We start from the raw sequence: 5955 nt of genomic DNA, 5'->3' as shown, positions 1-5955 counted from the left end.
CAGCAGAGGGCCTTTCATGCCTCCTGAAGTATTTTGACCAGTCATCATACATAAGAGCAATTAAATTGGCTCAGTCAGTACCTCCGGTGAATTACTTACTGTTTGTCGTATGATAACCTGTTATTTTTTAAGGCAAGTAAAGAAGGGCCTGAAGAAGCATAAAACCTTTTGGAGACTTACTGCAAGGCTTTCGGACAAAGAAAACAATTTAGAGAAGTTTTCATTTTTTTTAGAAAAGGGTGCTCTCATAGTGTCACAGACGAGGTAAATCTAGGCTTAACATGCAAAATGAATCCTTAAGTGGCAAATATTTGGGTTTGCCTACTGATGTTGGAACATCCAAAAATGGGACTTTCAAGTATTTTAAGATAGAATTTGGAACAAAAATTTAGGGCTGGCTTGACAAACTCGTATCTGTGGGAAGGGATGAGTCTTGATCAAGTCTGTTGTGCATGCTATCCCAGTATATTCTATGGGGTGATTTAAATTACCTCGAGGTCTTTGTGAACACATGAATAAAATGATTAGAAAGTTTTGATGGGGCTGTAAAAAAGTGGCATGGGTTTCATGGGATATCATGATTCAACCTAAATCAATGGGAGATTTGGGGTTCGGAGATTTGTAATTATATAACTTCGTTCTGCTCGCGCGGCAGACGTGGAGGTTCGTACAAGACCCGAGTTCTTTGAGTTCCAGAATTCTGAAATTTGTAAACCTCTTGGGGCCTTCGATTTTGGAAGCCAATCTTTGTTCACATGCTTCACAAATATGAAGATCTAGTGTTGAGGGGAGGGATGTCCTTACCTAGGGCTTGATCAGGAAAACCGAAGATGGTGTGACGACGAAGATTTGGGTTCATAATTGGTCGCCTCGAGAGGAAGAAGTGAGATCGATTACTACTCCAAATCATGCTAATATCATGCTAATATCTCTATGGTGCATAATTCAGATGGAAAATTCAGAGGATTTCGTGCACAACACGTTCTTACCTATGGATGCCTCGGTGGTCCTAGGAATCCCTTTGTGCACCCGTAATATATCTGATTTTTGGTCTTGGGCTCATGATAAAAGAGGCATTTTCAGTGTCCGCTCAGCCTAGCGAATGATGGTTCAGACCAAGTACAATCGAGAAGGGTGGTTGTTTCATAAAGAGTAAAATACACCGAAGGTTCTAAAAGTATTTCAACTGGGTCAAGTAGGTCTTAAAAGTTTAAATTCGTTCACCACGTGTCCTAAATGTGTGTAAGTCATTCACCGCGGGTCTTAAAAGTATTTCAAGTCCTAGAAGTTGTGAGTAAAATACACACATAGAACGATTTTAATTTTTTAGGACCTACTTAACACCCTTAGAATACTTTTAGGACCTTCAGTGCATTTTACTCTTTCATAAATCTGGGTCATCGATAGTTGCAGTTAAAGGGAGAGATTGGTGTAAGCTTTGGCGTACTCTCGTCAGCTTTCGATACACCTCACAATCGCAAAGATGTTGCTTGACGGAAAAATAAGTTTCTCGTTCCATACAACCATATATTTATGTAGAAGTTATATCATCCTATCGTCAAAACTGAAAGGTTCGGCAATGCGCGCCATCCGGGTCTACTTACTATGCCCAGCAATCGACACTATTTTCATGGCATATCGGATCATCACGGCCTTAAATGCAACGTATACGTGGATCTCCCCGTCTCCCATTCATGTGCCGATTCCGTGACACCTCGAGCCAGTCACACGAACATGGCGCTCGATGAAATCATGGAGAGAAGGTGCACCGTGGAGGCGGTCCTTGCACTGCATAATTGAGTTGCCATTTCGGTGTATATGAGGGATAGCTAGTGTTGGCATTTTTTCAGCTCCGGTTTCACATGCATGCGGTGGTAATGGAGACACTTCACACGCGGTTTCCACAGTTCATCTGGAGCTTTCCCCGGAACAGGAGCTTATCGGGGCCGTCCCACCGGAGCCTTTGCTACACCCGAAACGAGAAACAAATTATTCTCGATCGGTTGGCTGCTGGCTACAACTACTCGGCTGATTCCGTCGAGCACATACGCTTCTCTCTCTCTCCTCTCTCTCTCTCTCTCTCTCTCTCTCTCTCTCTCTCTCTCGCCTCTCTCTCTCTCTCTGCACGCGCCGACGCCATGGACAAACCTCCGGCGGCAGCAGCGGCCAACAAGGTTGGCAATCCTCCGGCGGCTGTGGTATGTGGTTCACAAAACACAATCGTTTCTGCCAATTAATATAAGCGTTCAGATTCGAGCTAATTTCAGTTTTCTATCTAGGTGTTCTTGTTTCACAGCTGAAGGTGGTGGTGATAGCTCCTGCAGCGACTGTGGTCGTCAATCCACCAGCGAACAACGTGGCCGTCAATCCACCAGCAGAGGCGGCGTCAGCGTGTGGCGCTGCGGTAATGTGATTCCAACTCATTTCTGTCGAGATATATCGATGCTGCTACTTTTTCCTCCCTTGCTTGCTTAAATCAAATGTGCTTTGTGTTTCTCTACGTTAATTGTTGCCAGTAAACTAACTAGCAGATGTTAGTTTTGTATACGCGTTCTTGTTTCAGTTTGGCAGATCTAGAATACTGGTTAGAGCTACACATCGACATGATAGATAGGAATGATGATCTTTTCAAGTACTGCTTCCCAACAGCTTCTAAAAAGAAGTACTGTACTGTTTTCCATAGAGTTTGCAGCTTAAAAAACTTGTTAATTTTCCTGAAGAACGAGAGTGAAGATTGCAGCTTTAATTACTACTCGTGCTTGCATTCTGGTATCACCGCTGAACTGAACTGACCCGTTGAGCCCAACTGCTGCAGGAAGTTCTGCTGCTGCTTGTTCCCTTCTCCATTTTGGTGATCGGCCTGCCTCTGCTGCTGAACTGGTACCTCCAAAACTAGAGAAACTATGTCACGTCTGGAGTAAGACTGCAGGAGTGCGCCACACCCGATGAGGACGACGGTAAATAAGGTGGCGCGAGCGCAAGTGTGTGTTAAGTTATCGTGTGTGGCCTGCGTGCCACCTGTGTGGGGCTTATAAGCTGTGTGCTGTACTAGAATCAAGTCTGAAGATAAGAGTAAACTGAACTCTACTCCTACCTCTCGTCTATGTCTTCATCTTCTTCTTCTCTCCCAAAGTCAGGCATAGTGAACCACACGTACGTCGGCAATCACACCGGCAAGGGGACGTGACAGTTGGTATCGACCGAGGGGCTGTGAGGTACAGGGGGCTGATTCCCGATTCTCGTGAGCTTGAGCTGTAAAATCCCGACCAACAATTTGAGGATCGAGCGGTCGATTTCATCGGAAACACATGAAGGCCTTACTGTCACTCAAGCAACGTAGCGCCGTTGAAGAGCATCAGCAGCAGTTCGAGGAGCTTTTGTATCAGATTTCAGAGCACAACGCGTATAACGAACACCAATTCTTTGTATCCCAATTTGTCCGTGGCCTGGAACCTGAATTGCGAGGTGCAGTAGAGTCACAGGCTCCGGAAACTTTCGAGCATGGGCTGGGCACCTCGTGCCTTCCTGCAGCATGGCCGTACTGAACATTTGGGACACAAACCAGAGGTACCCAAGCCTGCACTCCGTCTCGGTACTGGTAAATTTTGGAAGGATAGGCAGCTCAGGCGTACCAATACAATTTATTTTCGCTGCGGGGCAAAGTAGGATCCAACCCATCAAGGCTACTGCTGAATTACATGTAGTCCAAGGAGCAGTGATGGAAATGTTAAACGTGATGGTAATGCATGATCTGCAGGGCCGTACCGGAGAAATGAGAGGTCCCGTGCAATGTTTGAAATTAGGCCCTAGGTATACCCATATGTTAATTATTACCGAAACAAATTGTATATTTTCCTCAAAATGTATATCTCATCAAAATTCAAATCTTAAAACTATGAATGACTTTATTTTAAGCATAAAGGTGCTGCCGCCGCTGCTCTCCTCGGCCTTCTCCCTCCCTACCGACCCCCTCCCTCCCAACCCGATCTAGGGTTTTGAGCCGCCGTTGGAGCTCCGTGGGGCAAGGCCCGGGCGGGGGATGATGGCAGCAACACATGATGACTTTGATTTGCTGGTGCTTCTCGAGTATCCAGTCTCGAGCTCCGGCGTGAAAATCTTAGATTTGACCCTAGTTAGTTATACATGGCAATCGCGGTGTTTTGCGTTGTAACCTTGTCAAAGGAATTGCTCGTACTTTATCTTCAAGGTGAAACCAAGGATCTAACCATTGGTGGTTGGATCCGGTAACAATTATGTTTGAGCATTGTTTCCTTCCTGAAGGCATTGCTACTCACTCATGCAGAAATGCTTATACACCATCTTAATTGATGGTGTGCTCCTTTCAATCACACCACCACTATGTTTCCAAAATACGAGTGACGTGAGCATATTTGGTACGCCGGCACTAATAGGTTACTGGTGGCGTGCCTTCATTTTCACACCCGGCCAGTGTGTGTGTGCAGACCCGGTATGTTCGGAAGGAGCTTTGGAGATGGAGAAGGTTCTGAACACTATCCTTTGTAAGGTGTTGCAGGAGATGAACTCTTTATTGGTTGCACCATGCACCGAAGAAGAGTTTAAATGTGCTCTTTTCCAGATGTCTCCTTTGAAAGCTCCTAGCCTAGATGGTTTCCTGGCTAGGAAAATTCAGCATCATTGGGAAGTGTGTGGACCTGATGTCACTCGAACTGTTCTTAAAATTATTGAGGATAAGGACATCGTGGAGTCAGTAACAAGTATTTTTTGGTGTTAATTCTGAAGGACCCTGGCACCAATCTTGGTTCACGTCCTTCACAAATATGAAGATCTATTGTTGAGGGAAGGGATGTCCTTACCTAGGGCTTAATCAGGAAAATTGGAAACAGTGTGACGACGAAGATATGGGGTCATAATTGGCCGCCTCGAGAGGGAACAGTGAGACCGATTACTCCTCCAAATCATGCTAATGTCTCTATGGTTAGTGAACTTATTGACCAAACTTTGACCTATTGGTGGGAGGAGTTGGTGCGCAACACCTCTTACCTATGGATTTTTTTGCTCGAAATAGGGTTTCCCCCCACTTTGTATTACAAAGCAACCATCACCACATTGGTGGGGCGAACAACACATCAAGCCCAAAGATAAAACAAGAAGAACAAAAGAGAAAAAAATGCCAACAATGACAGCTTGGCGACAAGTGGATGACCCGCCACCGATGCGTCCTCCGAAGTCGTCCCACCACACACCCAACACTCCGGAGCGCCGCGTACCAAGCAACACCTTCAGGAAGGAGAGCGATGACGACGACGTTGTTGCCCGGACATGTCCATGGGATTTCCCCGGCACGCGGAGGAAGGAGGTGAAAGGGGTCACCCAACGCCCTCCAAGGAGGGACGGCGGCACCCGCAGGCGTCACCGCGTCGGAGGCACACGAGCCGACATGGATTTCTCCACCCCCTGAACACCACTACCCAATCACTCCGGAGTCTTCCACCCAGCACGCCACCCACCTGCCCGCACCACCACGGTCTTGAAGCCACCGACGCCATCTCACTGAGGCCATCATCGCGAGACCTAGAGGACGGAAAATGAGAACGCATGGAGCCGGGGGCGGCAGCATCGTGGCCAAGCGGGAGGGGACAACCTCCACCGCCGTCGCACCGAAGGCCGGTTCCTCTAGCGTCATCGCGGTAGCCGGCCGGACGCAACGGCAAGAGACAAACCAGGCCACCCGGGCTGGCCGGGCTCAAATCGAGCCTGCAAAGACTACGCCGCCACATTGTAGCAAGCCGACGACGGCGCCGCCACCACCCAGGATCCCGACGACCCACCGCCGCCTCCAGGAAGCTACGCCGCAGATCGGAGCCGCCAGCCCGCCTCAGCCCAGATGAGGCCCGAAGGGGCCCAGATATGGGCCGAGCGGGCGCCGCCAGCCCGCGCCGCCGCGGAGCTCCGCCGCCAACGGCCGTGCCTCAC

At 48.1% G+C, this 5955-nt stretch overlaps 1 long non-coding RNA gene across 1 annotated transcript; it reads left to right on the top strand.

Moving 5' to 3' along the window:
- The first annotated feature begins 1967 nt into the window (after positions 1 to 1967).
- LOC123089324 (uncharacterized) lies at positions 1968 to 3431 on the top strand. Its single transcript, XR_006442254.1, has 3 exons — positions 1968 to 2198; positions 2280 to 2404; positions 2816 to 3431. It is a non-coding gene; the product is annotated as an uncharacterized lncRNA (long non-coding RNA).
- Positions 3432 to 5955: the final 2524 nt, after the last annotated feature.

Source organism: Triticum aestivum, chromosome 4B (genome assembly GCF_018294505.1).
Source record: "Triticum aestivum cultivar Chinese Spring chromosome 4B, IWGSC CS RefSeq v2.1, whole genome shotgun sequence".
NCBI classification, from domain to species: domain Eukaryota; kingdom Viridiplantae; phylum Streptophyta; class Magnoliopsida; order Poales; family Poaceae; genus Triticum; species Triticum aestivum.
This window is presented reverse-complemented; position numbering and strand designations above follow the sequence as displayed.